Here is a 17867-nt window from a genome sequence, read left to right on the forward strand (position 1 = left end):
TGTTTCTGACTCTCAGTCTCTGCAGCTCCGCAGCGCCCCCGCGGGCCTGCAGTGTGGAGATGTGTTCCTGGCCGGTTCTGGTCTGCTGGATCGCCCTGTAGAGCTGCTCCACACTCCTGGACAACATGTCCTCAGGCCTGCAGGGGGACAGACATGTCTTTATAGTCTTAAAATGTTGTATTTACAGCATCTTAAACTTTGTGCTTCACTTTGGAAAGACTGCTGTTTGATTTAGAGCTTATATTTATTTAGCTTTCTATTAACCTCCATTTTTATTATTTTATTTATTATTATGTAACTTTTTGTCCTCCATACACATGTTGACCATAAGAGTTTTTAACACTACACACTAGAGACTTCATGTCTGCGGAGAGGAAAGGGTTAAAAGTCCTCTGGAGAATGCGGGCATCGATCCCGCTACTTCTCGCATGCTAAGCGAGCGCTCTACCATCTGAGCTAATTCCCCTCTGGAGTTAGATGCACTGCAGCTGAAACCAACCCCCACCCCTCTGCTACCAGGTCTCCACTCCGAAATTCTTTCCCCCTCCCCTCCATGCTCCTGTGTCTGAAAATAGATTCCTCGCTTTCCTCACTCTATCCTCACACTTTCCTCACTCTGTCCTCACTCTGTCCTTCACTCTGTCCTCACTCTAATCCTCATCTGTTCTGTGTCACACTGTCATCAACTTTCCTCACAACTGTCTCACTTGTCCTCAGCACTGCCCCCCTTCTGTTATCTGTTATCTCACTCTGTCCTCACTCTATCCTCATGTTCCTCACACACTGATCCTACATGTCATCTACTCTGTCCTCACTCACTGGTCCTACTCTGGTTCCTCACACTGTCCCACCATGTCTTCACACTGTTCCTCCACACTGGCTTGTCCTCACCTGTCCTCACACTGTCCTCACTCTGTCCTCACTCTATCCTCACTGTCCTTCACTCTATCCTCACTGTCCTCACACTGTCCTCACTCTGTCCTCACTCTATCCTCACACTGTCCTCACTCTGTCCTCACTCTATCCTCACTGTCCTCAACTCTAGTCCATCACTACTGTCCTCACACTGTCCTCACTCTATTCCTCACTACTGTCCTCACTCTGTCCTCACACTGTCCTCACTGATCCTCACATATCCTCACTTGTCCTCACCCCCCACGTCCTACTCTATCCTCACTCTATCCTCACGCCTCCTCATCCTCCACTGTCCTCACACTGTCCTCATCTTACACTCACTTATCATCACGTCCTCACTCTGTCCTCACTCTATCCTCACTGCCTTCACGCCTGTCATAACTATGTCCTCACTCTATCCTCACTGTCCTCACTCTATCCTCACTCTATCCTCACTGTCCTCACTCTGTCCTCACGCTGTCCTCACTATGTCCTCACTCTATCCTCACTGTCCTCACTCTATCCTCACTCTATCCTCACTGTCCTCACTCTGTGCTCACTCTGTCCTCACTCTGTCCTCAACTCTGTCCCCTCACTCTCTTCCTCAACTCTGCCCCCCTACTGTCCTTCACTCTATCCTCACTGTCCTCACTCTGTGCTCACTCTGTCCTCACTCTATCCTCACTCTGTCCCCACTCTGTGCTCACGCTGTCCTCACACTGTGCTCACTCTGTCCTCACTCTATCCTCACACTGTCCTCACTCTGTCCTCACGCTGTCCTCACACTGTGTCACATCTGTCCTCACTCTATCCTCACACTGTCCTCACTCTGCATCACGCTGTCCTCACAACTGTGCTCACTCTGTCCTCACTATATCCTCAATGTCCTCACTATGTCCTCACAATTTGCCTCACTCTGGCCTCACTCTCTCCTCACTGTTCCTCACTCTGTCCTCACTCTATCTCACTCTGTCCTAACGCTGTCCTCACTCTATCCTCACACTGTCCTCACACTGTCCTCACTCTGTCCTCACTCTATCCTCACTCTATCCTCACTCTGTCCTCACTCTGTCCTCACTCTATCCTCACTCTGTCCTCACTCTGTCCTCACGCTGTCCTCACGCTGTCCTCACTCAATTTTAATTATCAATTACTCACTCCTGTTCCTCAATCTGTTCCTCCACTGTTTTCCTCACCTTGCTCCTCAACTGCTTTTGTCACTCACTCTGTCCTCACTCTATCCTCACTTGTCCTCCACTCTGTGTCACACTGTCCTCACTCTGTCCTCATGCTGTCCCACTCTGTGATCAACTTCTATCCTCACTGTCCTCACTCTATCCTCACTGTCTTCACACTGTCCGTCAACTCTGTCAGCAAATGTACTCAACTCTAATCACTCTGTTCCTACTTCTCTCCTCACTGTTCCTCACACTGTCCTCACTCTGTCCTCACACTGTCTCACTCTATCCCACACACTGTCCTCACTGTCCTCACTGTCCTCACACTGTCCTCAACTCTGTCCTCACTATTCCTCACTGTCCTCACTCTATCCTCATGGTCCTCCACTGTCCTCACTCTGTCCTCACTCTATCCTCACACGTACTCACTCGGTCCTCACTATATCCTCACTCTTATCCTCACATCTGTCCTCACTCTGTCCTCACTCTGTCCTCACACTGTCCTCACTCTGTCCTCACACTGTCCTCACTCTGTCCTCACACTGTCCTCACATCTGTCATCACACTGCTGATCACTCACTCTGTCCTCACCACTGTCAGCACCATGTTAAGAAAGAGACGAATCACTCATCCTTCACTGTCACGCAACTCCTATCATAAATGGTGACACCTCACACTGTCCTCACTCTATTCCTCACTCTATCCTCACTGTAAGCAAGCTATCCTCACTGTCTCACACTGTCCTCACATGTCCTCACTCTATACCTCACCTCCGTCCCCATCACTCTATAATCACCGTTATCCACCTCCATGTCCTCACCTTGTCCCACGCCTTTCCTCACTAGTCCTCAACTCTATCCTCACTTGTCCTCACTCTATCCTCACTTCACCCTCACTGTCCTCACTCTGTGCTCACTCTGTCCTCACTCTGTCCTAACTCTATCCTCACTCTGTCCCCCTGTTCCTCACTCTCCTCACTCTATCCTCACTTGTCCCACTCTGTGCTCACTCTGTCCTCACTCATCCTCGATCTGGCCCCAATTCTGTGCTCAGCTGTCCCACACTCTGTGATTCACTCTGTCCTCACTCTATCCTCACACTGTCCTCAACTCTGTCCTCACGCTTGTCCTCACACTGTGACTCCACTCTGTCCTCAACTCTATCCTCCCACTTGCTCACTCTGTCCTCACGCTGTCCTCACACCTTGTGCTCACTCTGTCCCTCACTCTATCCTCACTGTCCTCACTCTGTCCTCACACTGTCCTCACTCATGGGCCTCACTATCTCACACTGTCCTCACACTAGTCCTCACTCTATCCTTACTCTGTCCTCACGCTGTCCTCACTCTGTCCTTCACGCTGTCCTCAACACTGTCATCACTATGTCACTCACTCTTCCTCACAATTTATTACTCCTCACTCTGTCCTCACCTGTCCTCACTCTATCTCACTCTGTCCTCACTGTCCTCACGCTGTCCTCACGCTGTCCTCAACTCAATTTTAATTATCACTTACTCACTCTGTCCTCTACTCTGTCCTCACTGTCCTCACTCTGTCCTCACGCTGTCCTCACTCTGTCCTCACTTCTATCCTCACTTTGTCCACCACTCTGTGCTACAACTTGTCCTCCACTCTGTCCTCATGCTGTCCTCACTCTGATGTCTCACTCATCCTCACCTGTCCTCACTCTATCCTCACTGTCCTCACCACTGTCCTCACTCTATCCTCACTCTATCCTCACTGTCCTCACTCTGTCCTCACTATGTCCTCACACTGTCCTCACTATCCTCACTCTATCCTCACTGTCCTCACGCTGTCCTCACTATGTCCTCACTCTATCCTCCACTGTCCTCACTCTATCCTCACTCTATCCTCACTGTCCTCACTCTGTCCTCAAGCTGTCCTCACTATGTCCTCACTCTATCCTCACTGTCCTCACTCTATCCTCCACTCTATCCTCACTGTCCTCACTCTGTGCTCACTCTGTCCTCACTCTATCCTCACTCTGTCCCCCACTCTGTGCTCAACGCTGTCCTCACACTGTGCTCACTCTGTCCTCACTCTATCCTTCACCCTTGTCCTCACTCTGTCCTCACGCTGTCCTCACACTGTGCTCACTCTGTCCTCACTCTATCCTCACACTGTCCTCACTCTGTCCTCACGCTGTCCTCACACTGTGCCTCACTCTGTCCTCACTCTATCCTCACTGTCCTCACTCTGTCCTCACACTGTCCTCACTCTGGCCTCACTCTCTCCTCACTGTCCTCACTCTGTCCTCACTCTGTCCTCACTATACCTAATCCTCGACTACTATATCCTCACATCTGGTCCTCACTCTATCATCACTCTATCCTCACTCTATCCTCACTCTGTTCCCTCAAGCTGTCCTCATCCAATTTTAATATCAATTCCTCACTCTGTCCTCACTGTCCTCACTCTGTCCTCACGGCCTGTCCTCACTCTTGTCCTCACCTCTATCCTCACTTTGGCCCCACTCTGTGCTCACACCTGTACCTCACATCTGTCCTCATGCTGTCCCTCCACTCTGGTGGCTCACTCTGTCCTCACGCTGTCCTCACGCTGTCCTCAAAGCTGTCCTCACTGTCCTCACTCTGTCCTCACTCTGTCCTCACGCATGTCCTCACTCTGTCCCTCACTGTCCTCCACTCTGTCCTCACACTGTCCTCACTCTGTCCTCACTCTGTCCTCACTCTGTGGCTTCACTCTGTCCTCACGCTGTTCCTCACGCTGTCCTCACTCTGTCCTCACACCACTGGCCTCACTCTCTCCTCCTGTCCTCTCTCTGTCCTCACTCTGTCCTCACACTGTCCTCCACATGTCCTCCACTCTGGTCCTCACCACTGGCCCTCACTCTCTCCTCACTGTCCTCTCTCTGTCCTCACTCTGTCCTCACACTGTCCCTCACATTGTCCTCACTCTGTCCTCACTCTGTTCGAGGTGGACACTAGGTTTAACAACTTAAATACTGCTGAGTAGTTTAATCTATTAAAATACATCATATTTAAGAAAAAGATCACAGGTCTGTATTGTGTCGCTATTGTGGTGTGTTCAAATGCGCCTTTACAAACCGGGGCCGCTTTTTTGTGTCATTAATTTGTACTCTGCATGTTCTCAAACAGAGGAAAGGGTTAAAAGTCCTCTGGAGAATGCGGGCATCGATCCCGCTACTTCTCGCATGCTAAGCGAGCGCTCTACCATTGAGCTAATTCCCCTCTGGAGTTAGATGCACTGCAGCTGAAAACCAACCCCCACCCCTTGCTACCAGGTCTCCACTCCGAAGTTCTTTCCCCCTCCCCCTCCATGCTCCTGTGTCTGAAATAGATTCCTCGCTTTCCTCACTCTATCCTCACTCTGTCCTCACTCTAATCCTCACTGTCCTCACTCTGTCCTCACACTGTCCTCACTCTGTCCTCACTCTGTCCTCACTCTATCCTCACTCTGTTCCTCACTCTGTCCTCACACTGTCCTCACTCTATCCTTCACTCTGTCCTCACACTGTTCCTCACTCTATCCTCACGTCCTCACTCTGTCCTCACTCTGTCCTCACACTGTCCTCACTCTATGCCTCACTGTCCTCACTCTATCCTCACGTCCTCCCTCTATCCTCACTCTGTCCTCACTCTATCCTCACTCTATCCTCACTGTCCTCACTCTGTCCTCACACTGTCCTCACGCTGTCCTCACTCTGTCCTCACGCTGTCCTCACTCTGTCCTCACTCTGTCCTCACTCTATCCTCACTCTATCCTCACTGTCCTCACTCTGTCCTCACTCTGTCCTCATGCTGTCCTCACTCTGTCCTCACGCTGTCCTCACACTGTCCTCACGCTGTCCTCACTCTGTCCTCACGCTGTCCTCACTCTTGTCCTCACGCTGTCCTCACTCTATCCTCACTCTATCCTCACTGTCCTCACCTCTGTCCTCACTCTGTCCTCACGCTGTCCTCACTCTGTCCTCACGCTGTCCTCACACTGTCCTCACGCTGTCCTCACTCTATCCTCACTCTATCCTCACTATCCTCACTCTATCCTCACTGTCCTCACTCTATCCTCACTCTGTCCTCACTCTGTCCTCACACTGTCCTCACTCTATCCTCACTCTGTCCTCACACTGTGCTCACTCTATCCTCACTGTCTTCACTCTGTCCTCACACTGTCCTCACACTGTCCTCACTCTATCCTCACTGTCCTCACTCTATCCTCACTGTCCTCACTCTATCCTCACTCTATCCTCACTGTCCTCACTCTGTCCTCACACTGTCCTCACGCTGTCCTCACTCTGTCCTCACGCTGTCCTCACACTGTCCTCACTCTATCCTCACTCTATCCTCACTCTATCCTCACTGTCCCTCACTCTGTCCTCACTCTGTCCTCACGCTGTCCTCACTCTGTCCTCACGCTGTCCTCACTCTATCCTCACTCTATCCTCACTATCCTCACTCTATCCTCACTGTCCTCACTCTGTCCTCCCGCTGTCCTCACTCTATCCTCACTGTCCTCACTCTGTCCTCACTCTGTCCTCACACTGTCCTCACTCTGTCCTCACACTGTCCTCACTCTATCCTCACTCTGTCCTCACACTGTCCTCACTCTGTCCTCACTCTGTCCTCACACTGTCCTCACTCTATCCTCACTCTGTCCTCACACTGTCCTCACTCTATCCTCACTGTCCTCACTCTGTCCTCACTCTGTCCTCACACTGTCCTCACACTGTCCTCACTCTATCCTCACTGTCCTCAACTCTATCCTCACTGTCCTCACTCTATCCTCACTCTGTCCTCACTCTATCCTCACTCTATCCTCACTGTCCTCACTCTGTCCTCACACTGTCCTCACTCTGTCCTCACGCTGTCCTCACTCTATCCTCACTCTATCCTCACTCTATCCTCACTGTCCTCACTCTGTCCTCACTCTGTCCTCACGCTGTCCTCACTCTGTCCTCACGCTGTCCTCACACTGTCCTCACGCTGTCCTCACTCTATCCTCACTCTATCCTCACTATCCTCACTCTATCCTCACTGTCCTCACTCTATCCTCACTCTGTCCTCACTCTGTCCTCACACTGTCCTCACTCTATCCTCACTCTGTCCTCACACTGTGCTCACTCTATCCTCACTGTCCTCACTCTGTCCTCACACTGTCCTCACACTGTCCTCACTCTATCCTCACTGTCCTCACTCTATCCTCACTGTCCTCACTCTATCCTCACTCTGTCCTCACTCTATCCTCACTCTATCCTCACTGTCCTCACTCCGTCCTCACGCTGTCCTCACTCTGTCCTCACGCTGTCCTCACACTGTCCTCACTCTATCCTCACTGTCCTCACTCTGTCCTCACTCTGTCCTCACGCTGTCCTCACTCTGTCCTCACGCTGTCCTCACACTGTCCTCACGCTTGTCCTCACTCTATCCTCACTCTATCCTCACTATCCTCACTCTATCCTCACTGTCCTCACTCTGTCCTCACGCTGTCCTCACTCTATCCTCACTGTCCTCACTCTGTCCTCACTCTGTCCTCACACTGTCCTCACTCTGTCCTCACACTGTCCTCACTCTATCCTCACTCTGTCCTCACACTTGTCCTCACTCTGTCCTCACTCTGTCCTCACACTGTCCTCACTCTATCCTCACTCTATCCTCACTGTCCTCACTCTGTCCTCACTCTGTCCTCACACTGTCCTCACTCTATCCTCACTGTCCTCACTCTATCCTCACTGTCCTCACTCTATCCTCACTCTGTCCTCACTCTATCCTCACTCTATCCTCACTGTCCTCACTCTGTCCTCACACTGTCCTCACGCTGTCCTCACTCTGTCCCTCACGCTGTCCTCACACTGTCCTCACTCTATCCTCACTGTCCTCACTCTGTCCTCACGCTGTCCTCACTCTGTCCTCACGCTGTCCTCACACTGTCCTCACACTGTCCTCACGCTGTCCTCACTCTATCCTCACTCTATCCTCACTATCCCTCACTCTATCCTCACTGTCCTCACTCTGTCCTCACGCTGTCCTCACACTGTCCTCACGCTGTCCTCACTCTATCCTCACTCTATCCTCACTGTCCTCACTCTGTCCTCACTCTGTCCTCACTCTATCCTCACTGTCCTCACTCTGTCCTCACTTATTCCACAATGTATTTGACTGAATTTATTTATATTTAAATAATAATGAATATTTAAATCTGAGCAATTTATCGAGACTGAAAAGTTCCTTATCCGGTCACAGAAAACTGTGTGACACCCAAAAAGCTCATTTTTGTTAGCTTCTAATTAAGACTAGTTAGCTAGTTACTAGTTAGCAAACTGAACTAGTATTAAAGGAGCTAACTAATTCAAATGAATTAAAAGACATAATACCCAGTAAACCCGGAGTACTGGGCAGACTGGGATACACTCAGACAGACGTCCTTAGTGTTGGGAGCTAATTAGCTTTAGCATGGTTTTTACATATACCGGTAGTTTTAATATATTTAGTGTTAGTGTTAGCCATTAAAAAAAATGTCTCTGCTTATTTTAGTTTCAGTTTCAGTTTGACAAATGTTACGAAAAGTGAGCTCATGTAACTTTTATTGGCAGATCATGACACACTTTGGAAAAGTAAAAATTAAAATCATTAACATTCCACGGTTGAGCTAATAAAAACTTGTGGAGAGTCTGCTGAGTTATGAAGATGAGTCGGGGCAGCTGGCCAACTGCAGGTCCAGAGCAAAGTCCTCCAGATGGGAAATGTAGTCCGAACACTGGGGGGAACTACAATCTTTCGGCCACAGCTCCACCAACGCCTCCGAGTCCAAAGGAAGACGATACCTGCCGGACAAAACACAGACGGTCAGAGACACAAGAAGAAGAAGAAGAAGAAGAAGGAGAAGAAGAAGAAGAATAAGAGAATAAAGAAGGACAAGAAGGAGAAGAAGAAGAAGAAGAAGGCACAATGCCTGCCTCTCCGGTTTCTCGTCAGTACTCGATAGTATATACGTACTATATATAATATATATTATATAATAATATACACTCCTGGGCTGCCTGGTTAGAATCCGTCCATACGACACACGATAAACTAACATGGACGTCATGAAGAAGAAAGAATTGAATTTGGTTTGATTTTTCATCAAATCTATTTAAAAACAACTTTTGTTTTGGAAAGTCGAACAATATAAGTAATGAGTCTCACATTATTAATTATTATTATTTAGTATTATTATATTATTATTATTACATCATCTTATTTACGAGTGTTTTATTTGTGATGCATCCCTGTCAGGTTCCCTCGGACGTCTTCTGTGGTAGGGTTTTGGATCCGGACCATGTTCAGGGTGGGCGGGGCCAGCCAGTCGCTGTTTAGCGTCTTGAGCCTCAAGACAAAGGTGAGTCAGGACCTGCTGTGCATCCTGCTGGGATGTGTAGTCTTTACCAGGTCTGTTTGTAGTTCACAGGTCTTCAGAGTCAAACAAGAAACAACACATGCCGACAACTGAAGATTAAGATTTTAAATGACTAAAATCAAAGTTATGAATATGAAGTCCAGGATTTGAATTAATTAATTATTATTTATTATTTTTTGGTATATAATTTTAGTAGATATTAATCAAGATTTCTGACTTTTGAAGATCAAGATTAAATTAAGTAAATCAGAATGTTTGACTTTCCAAGTGAGAATATGACCTAGTCAACATTTAATGATGATCAATAGCAAGATTATAATCTTATACACATGATTGTTGATTGATAATCTTGTACTTTTCATTTTTCATAAGGCAGCAAAATAAAACAGGAAAGTCATAAATCATCAGTTTAAAAACATTTAGAACAAGTTGGTGCAGAGAAAAAGGTAAAAAAAACAATACAATAAAACTTAGCGCAGCTCTAACAAAAGTCGAAACATCTCAATCTGGGGGTTTATTTGTTAAATGTTGGGGATGTTTTCTTTTTCTCCTGCAGGCAAGTCAATGCCCCCAAGCAGTTCACCTACCAGCAGCAAAGCTGCAGCGCCTCTGTGTGGACGAGCAGTGTCAGTGGCATGGACAGGTAACATCTGCCATGCGATTGGTGAGGTTCGAGGCTGTACACTCACATCACTGCCGGCCAGAACTGCTCTGTATATGTTGAAAATGTTTTTGTTTTTGTTTCGTATGATAACTATGTTATGTTGTGTTAGCTGCGTGCGTGCCTACAGAGGAAACATCGATGTGGCGCGTGACCGCAGCCAACGTACCAACGAGACCTGCAGGCCACCACAAATCAAATATGGTGAGAACCAGATTTAATAAGGTCACATGTAATTTATGTTTTGAGAAACAAAGCTGTCCAGAGTTTTTATCGTCTCAAAAATAAGTTTATTTTAACCTTAGAGATGCAGAAACTGATGAACATGTTTGATTAACCAGTGTAATATATGGTTTAGAAGTGTTTTACCCTTTACGTTGGCTTTCCTGTTATAGATTTACGATGGATTTTAAAAACCTTATTTTTTTTCAATTACCATTTTTTTAAAGTTTTGTTTTGAAATATACAGAAGTACATTTCTCGCATTTAGGAATTGTATAAGACACACACACAACACACACACACACACACACACACACACACCACACACACACACCACACACACACAACACACACACACACCACACACACACACATCTTTGTGTCGCAGACTACAAAGTGACGGTTGTGAAGTTCTCAGCGCAGAAGGAGACTTTATGACCTGACACAGCCACCGTTGAGGAGTCCGAAGAACACAGATAAAGGTGAAATAACTGGGAATAATATCTATGGTGTCCTCAAGAACACATTCAATTAAAAATATGTATATATTTATATTTATGACGATTAGCACCAACAACATTCTTGGAGGTGGAAACCTACTGGCATACAATGATTGAGTCTGATCAGCAATGTATCCTTTGTTATTTAATTTCTTATTTACTGCCACTTTGTTCAAAATACAAAACACATTTTTCATCACAGTTTAATTCACACAAAACAACAAATGAGGGGGGGGTCATAATAGTGATTTTGCACAAATGTAATTTGAAGTCTTTGCATCTTTTGTTCTTCGGAAGCTTATTTTAATCACAGTTATGTATGGTCCGATTATTATAATTGGTTTGTATGTGTTTTCTCATCTATTGTTTATTGTGTTGTGTTTGTGTGGCAGCCGCATTTCCACGTTGATCCTTTTCAGTTTGTATATTTGAGATAAAAAACGAGGTTACATCACGTCACAGGTTACCTAGCTTTGTGCTACGTCACGTTATCTCCTCTAGAGTTGAGGCAGTGAGTTCAGGTACGGAGGTGGAAGCTGGTGAAAAAGGGGACCTGAAGGACGCGTGGATCTCCAGAACAGCAAGCAGTACCTGGTGATGGGAGCCAGCGGGTCAGAGTCACGTGAGACCAGGGCTTAAGTCAGGGGCCCGTACCTCACATCGATCATTCTTCCGTCTTCTTTCCTTAGCCAAGCAGGAGGAAGAAGTGTAGGGCGACGCAGGCGGCTGAGCGGATGCGGAGCCGGAGCCGACGAGACGCCGCGGGGAGGCGGCGCGGGCGGGCGGCGGCGACGGCGGCGGTAGGCGAGAAGGCCCGGCGGTGGGCCGGCAGGCGCCGGCAGCACGACGGCGCATTTCTCCTACCTTCTACTTTATTCTTATACTTCTTCTCTGTCTTCTTCTCCTTATTTTTTATTCTCTTATCCTTATTAGTACTTATGGCTTCTTCTTCGCCTTCTTTTCGTATCCATTTCCACTCATAATCCGTACTACGTAGCTTATCCTTATCTCATCTACCTTCTGTTCTAGATGATTATGACGAAGGCAGGAAGACGACTAACTACGGCGACGCAGACGCCGTAGTTGTGCGGCTGCGTAAGCAGCCGTCGGCGCCGCCGCAGGAGGGTAGGCGGAGCAGTCTTCTCCGGCTGCGCAGACGGCTGTAAGGGCGCAGGTGCTGGGTGCGAAGGCTGGATGCGCCGCGGCGCCGGCGGTGCGGCGCGCCGGCGGCAGGAGGCTGCCGGCAGGGCGTGCGGCGCCGGCTCCGCTCTGTGGCGCCGGAGCCGAAGGGCGTGCAGGAGGGCGCCGGCAAGAGGAGGAGCACGCCGGCGGAGCCGGCGTCGGGCGGCGGCGACACGGCGGGGGGCGGTGCGCCGGCGGGGAGGCGACCGGCGGCCTGCCGGCGGGCCGGAGGTGCGCAGTCGACGGCGCGGGAGGCGGGGCCGGGGCGCCGGCGGGCGAAGGGAGGCGGCGAAGGAGGAGATCGCGGCGAAGGCGGCGCAGGTCTGCTGCAGTCGGGCAGAGGAGAGAAGAGAAGGAGGCGGGGCGAGGCGGGGGACGGAGAAGGCGGCGCCGAAGGTGACGGAGCGCCGGAGGCGCCGGAGGCGGCGCCTGAGGCCTGACATGATCAGCCGGCGCCGGAGGGAGGCGGCATAGAGGAGCCGGAGGAGCGGCGCCGAAGGCGGGACGGCGGGCGTCTGCGCGGAGGAGGAGGGGTGCTGCGCACGGATAAGGAAGGAGGAGCCATGCGGGCGGCGAGCGCGGAGGGGAGGCCGAAGCGAGGCGGAGAAGAAGGAGCAGGAGAGGAGGGGACTGGAGGGATGACGAGAATGAGGCTGCCTAGCCTGAAGACGATAATGCTCCTTAGTGCTTCGTCGTCTGTTCTGCGGCGAAGTGAGATAGGAGGGAGTGGAGGGAGAATCACTGACGGACGGAGGGGAAGGCGGAGGAGCCGGACGGCTACTTCTTTATTCTTTCTCATTCTCCTTATTATACTCTCTTAGTATTATTATTATATTTATTATTATTATTTCTTATTATCTCCTTCTCTTCTGCTTAGTTCTCATTCTTCTCTCATCCTTCTTTCCTTCTTCGCTTCTTCTTCTCTTCTCCTTTTCTTCTCCTTCTTTCCTGCTTGTTCGTCTTCTACCTTCTTATAATTATTATCTTCTTTCTTATTCTCATCATTCTCCTTCTTCTAATGGCTTCCCTCCTTTTCCTTATTCTTCTCCTCAAATTCTTATTATCTTCGACTTTCCTTCTCCTTGATCTTCTACTCCTTATCTACTCCTTCTTATCCTCCTCCTTCTTTATTATTCTTACTTCTCCTCATTCTTCTCTTCTCCTCTTTCCTTCTTCTCTTCTCATGCTTTTTTCTTATCTCATGAGCCTTCTTCTCTCAGTCGTTACTTCTTCTTCTCTGCTTCTTATTCTCCTCCTTCTTCTTATATCTTATCCTTTCTTCTCGCTCCTTCTCCGTCGTTCGTTCTTCTTCGCCTACGTCTGTCTCTTCTCACGAATTCTTCTCCTTCTCATTCTGCGTCTGTTTGATCTCCCCCGGGCTAGCATTCGTAGCCTCGGCTCCTTCTTTCGTCTTCCCTCCTCCTTCTCCTCATTCTCTGCTGCTGGCCTTCGGCTTCAGCGAGGCTGATGACGGAGACCTGGCGGAGGCGGCGGCGTGCAGAACTACGGGAGCCGTCGGAGACGGCTGCGGGCAGGATCCTTTCTACTTCTGTCTGCGGCTCCCATGAGTGTCCTTATTGCCTTCTCCTTGCTCTTCTTACTACCTTCTTAGCGTCGTCTGCTGTCTCCTTCTTCTCGTTCGTATGCGCTCTCATTCTTCATCAGTCGTTATGCGGCGCCGCCTGCTTCGCGCCTCTCTCGGCGGGGGCTACGCGTCTCCTTCGGCTTGCGGCGACGCCGGGGCCTGGTCGTCTCGTCCCAGGCATGTCTTACGTCGCCTCTCCTTCTTCTTTTCGCCGCCTTCTCTCGTATTGGGCACTTCAGCTGTCGGTCTCCTTTCTCGTCCGACGGAGCCGTCGTGGCGGGGCGCAGGCTCCGAGACGTGCAGGACGTGCGCCTCCGGATTGTCCTTCTTGCCTTCTCGCGGCGTCTTCAGTGCGCCTTTTCGCTTCGGAGGCTGATAAGTGCGCGAGGGAGGCTTAGTGCGATATAGGTGCCGGCGGGTCGGGTAGTGCGCAGCCTGTGCGGGCGCGCCGTCTTCGGTGTGATACAGTATGCGACGAAGGGCAGAGGAGGCAGACGGCGGCGGCGGGGAGAAGACGAGGGCAGGATGGCGCCGCGGCGGAGGCGGCGGCGGAGCCGCCGGCGCAGGACGGCGCGCTACGGCTGGGCTGAGACGCACGCAGGCGAGGAGGCGCGGCGCGGCGCGGCGAGAAGACGGCGGCGGCCAGGAACGAGGTCGGAGCGGAGAGGAGACAAGGGAGGTAGGCGGAAGAAGGGGAAGATGGGAGGAGGAAAAGCAGGAGCAGGAGGGGGACGGCGAGGGCGGAGACGCGTAGGAGGGGCTGCGCCGGCAAAGGAGGAGGAGGACGAGACGAGGGGGAGACGACCGGCGAAGGAGACGCGCGGGATGCTGGGAGCAGAAGGAGCCGGCGGGCAGGCGGGGGAGGAGGAGAAGCAGGGGGAAGGGGGCAGTGAGACGAAAGGAGGAGGGGGCGTCCACGGGAGAGGGGGGAGGAGACGACAGGCAGGAGGGAGGCGTGATGATCGGCCAGGTTGAGAAGGAAGGTGGAAGGAGGAGGGAGGGAGAAGGAGAATGAGGCAGGATGGATGGAAGGAGCGCAGGGAGGAGGAGAAGGAGGGAGAGGGAGGCGGAGACGGAGAAGGCGGGAGTCGAAGACAGAGAAGTCGGCGAAGGAGCCGGAGGGAGGAGGGAGAAGAGGGAAGAGGAGACGGAGGGAGGGAGGAGAAGAAAGGGGAAGGAGGAGAAGGAAAATGATGTCGGATGAGAATGAGAATTAGTGCTGTTAAGAGGCGAATGAGGGCTTGGGAGCAGAAGGAGAAGGAGGTGTACGTAAATTATATAATGATAATTATTATTTATTATAAATTGATATTTAGGTATTATAATTATGTATATTTCTTATTCTCACTTAGTATTCTAGTTTATTAGTCTTATAATTATTATATATAGTATAATTATGTATGATGTAGATATAATTTTACTTATTATGAGATAGTGAAAATTATTATTCTTTATCAAGGCTCCGTGTCATGTATTCTATCCCTCATTCTCTTTTCTTGTAATTATATTTATTGCTACTTCTAATTAGAAGAATGTAGAAGGAGGGCGGAGACGGTGCACGTATGTAGTGAGGAAAGACCGGAGGGCAGGAGGCAGAGGAGCGTAGGGGGCGGAAGGCGTAACTTAGGTTCGGTGGTCGTGTGCTGTGCTACTTGTTCGCGTTATTCGGCTTCTAAGTCTGGACTAGGGTAGATGAGAAGAACGGCGGCGGATCATTATAGAGTAGGGGTGAGAAGGCTTCTCATCCTGTTTCGTAGGCTCCTTAGGCTGATGTAGTCGCAGAGTCTTCTGGAGAGCAGAAGTCAGGCTTCTTCTTCGTAGTAGTCTTCTTCTTCTCCTCCGTATCCGACTTCCCTGTTCAATTAGTTTTTTTATCCTCATTCTACTTATTTCATTGCCTTCGTCTCCGTGTCCTTCTCTTCTCCATTCCAATTAGGGGTAGTCGTGTCTCCCTCGAGAAGCAGTTTTTCTCCGCCGGAGAATGATTGATTATGCTCAGCAGGTGTCCGGTCTTGGCATTGCGTAGTTTTCTCCTTCTCCTTATTAGTCTTCTCCTTCATTCTTATTTTCTCCTTCTCCTTCTTTATTCTCACTCCTTCTCCTCCTCCTCCTATCCTGCACTCCGCTGGCTTCTTCTCAATTATCCTACTCTTTCTCCTTCTCCTTCTTCTGCTCATCCTTCTTCGCCTTCCCTCCTTCTTCTTCTCATACTCCGAAGGCGTTACGGCTGATCATATATGAGCAGGATTATAATTGATCAATCCTTCTTATAATCATTCTTATGATTCTTCTTATCGACTTAATACTGTATGCTCATGCGTGCGTATTCTTCGCCTTCTGCTTCGGTCATCCGGATCATACGCATAATCACTAAGTGGGCAGGCGCAGGGGGGTACTGAGAGGGGATATCCTACGGCGCCGGCGGTCGGAGGCGAGGCGGACTCCTGGAGGGCCGGGCGGGGCCACGCCGCAGGGCCGCCGCCGGGGCGGCTGGCGCGGGCGACGGTCGGCGGGAGGCGGCGCCGGCTGCCTGGACGGGATGGACGGAGGAAAGAAGGCGCCGGGCTGCGAAGGGCGGGGAGGAGGGCGGCGCAGGGGCAGGCGCCGGGGACGGCGGGGAGGCACGGCCACAGTCTTCTCAGTCAGCCGTTGGAGTCATACGAAGTTATCTACATACGGTGAGGAGTCCTGGTTATAGATTATGATGCTCCTCATGAGTGCTATAGTCTGCTTCTTCTCTTCCCATCTTCTTCTCCTGCTTGCGGGCTCCTCATTATCATACTACGGCTAGACGCTGACTTCCTTAGGATCATCCGAACGTATTTAGCGTCTCCCAGGGGGCGGCGCAGGGAGCAGTAAGCGGCGGCGCAGCCGCCGGGCCTGTCTTGCGTCTAGCCCTCCTTTCCTTCTCCTTTCTTCTCCAGTCTTCGTGTCGGCGCAGGCTTCTGTCGTCCGTCGGGCGGCGGCGGCGGGGCGCCGGCGGAGCCTGGGGAGCCGGCGGGGCGGCGGCGCGACAGGCAGACCGGCGGCGGCAGGATGGGTCGGCTCAGCTAGGAGCCGGAGGAGGAGGCGCGGCGGCGAAGGCCCAGGTGGGGCGCGGAGCGCGGCGTCCGGCGGGCGGAGGCCGCCGGCCCGCGCGCCGTGGGCGCGGCGTCGCGGGGCGGCCGTCCGCGCGGCGGTCGTGAGGGCGCCGGGGTCTGGCCGGCGCCGCGGCGCCGCAGCCGGAGCGCTCGGAGGAGCCGTCCGGCGGGCGCGGCGAAGAGCCGGCGGAGGCCGACAGGCGCCGGCGGCGGGGCGGCGCCGCGGCGGGCCGTCGGGAGGGGGGAGACGGCGGGCGCCGGCTGGCGCCGGCGGGGCATGCGGCGGCGCAGGCGGGCGCCGGCGGCGCCGGCGGCGGGCGCGCCCGCCGGCGCCGGCGGACTGGGCATGCTGCCGGCGGCGCCCGCGACGGCTGCGGGCTGGGCAGCCGGCGGCGGAGCCCAGCCGGGGGGAGAGGGGGGAGCGCTTGCGCGGCGGCGCTGCCGCACCGTCGCATGCAGCAGCTCGCGGGCGGGCGCCGGGGGGACGCCGCCGGCGCCGCCGGCAGGGGCCGCGGAGGCGCCGCGAAGCCTGTAGGAGGCGCCGACGCCGACGCGCCGGCGGCGGCGCCGACGGGCCGGCGGCGCCGAAGCCGGCGGGGACGGCGGAGGCGGCACGCAGCGCCGCGGCGGCGCCGCCGACGGAAGGCGCCGGGGCGGCGCCGACGGCGCCGGAGGCGCCGCCGCCGGCGGGGCCCGGTAGGAGGCGGCGAGCAGACGGCGGAGCCGAAGAACGAGGAGCGGTCAGAAGGTGGGGGACCGGCGGAGGAGGAGCAGGAGGAGACGGCGCGCAGGGGGCGTAGGAGCACGAGACCATGGAGATATGGATGAAGGAGGGCAGGCGCCCGGAGGCGCCGCCGACGGCGGAGGGCGGAGGAGCAGGTGCGGGTCGACTACTCTTGCGGGGAGGAGCAGTGGGCTGTCGTATTATACGGTAGGAGGAGACTCCTGCGAAGGAGCTAGGGGAAATAAGGGAGGCGAAGGGTGAGCATTGCATACATCCGTGGTCCGTCTCGATACTACGCAGCCTTCTTCTTCTAGGCCTACTGACGTCTATATGATTTCTAAGAGGCTAATGTAGGCGAAGCAAGCACGGAGTTGAAGGAGGAGGAGTCGTCTCCCTCAAACGTGCGTATCCTCCTAACTTCTTACTTCTTATACGCCTCTGGTC

General features: G+C 52.3%; 2 non-coding genes across 2 annotated transcripts; both read right to left on the reverse strand.

The window, feature by feature from the left end:
• Positions 1-393: 393 nt before the first annotated feature.
• On the reverse strand, positions 394-466 carry trnaa-agc (transfer RNA alanine (anticodon AGC)). The gene has a single exon. It is a non-coding gene; the product is annotated as a tRNA-Ala (tRNA).
• Positions 467-5232: 4766 nt separating this feature from the next.
• Positions 5233-5304, reverse strand: trnaa-agc (transfer RNA alanine (anticodon AGC)). Its single transcript has one exon. It is a non-coding gene; the product is annotated as a tRNA-Ala (tRNA).
• Positions 5305-17867: the final 12563 nt, after the last annotated feature.

The sequence above is a fragment of the Cottoperca gobio genome, unplaced genomic scaffold, assembly GCF_900634415.1.
Source record: "Cottoperca gobio unplaced genomic scaffold, fCotGob3.1 fCotGob3_407arrow_ctg1, whole genome shotgun sequence".
NCBI lineage: Eukaryota > Metazoa > Chordata > Actinopteri > Perciformes > Bovichtidae > Cottoperca > Cottoperca gobio.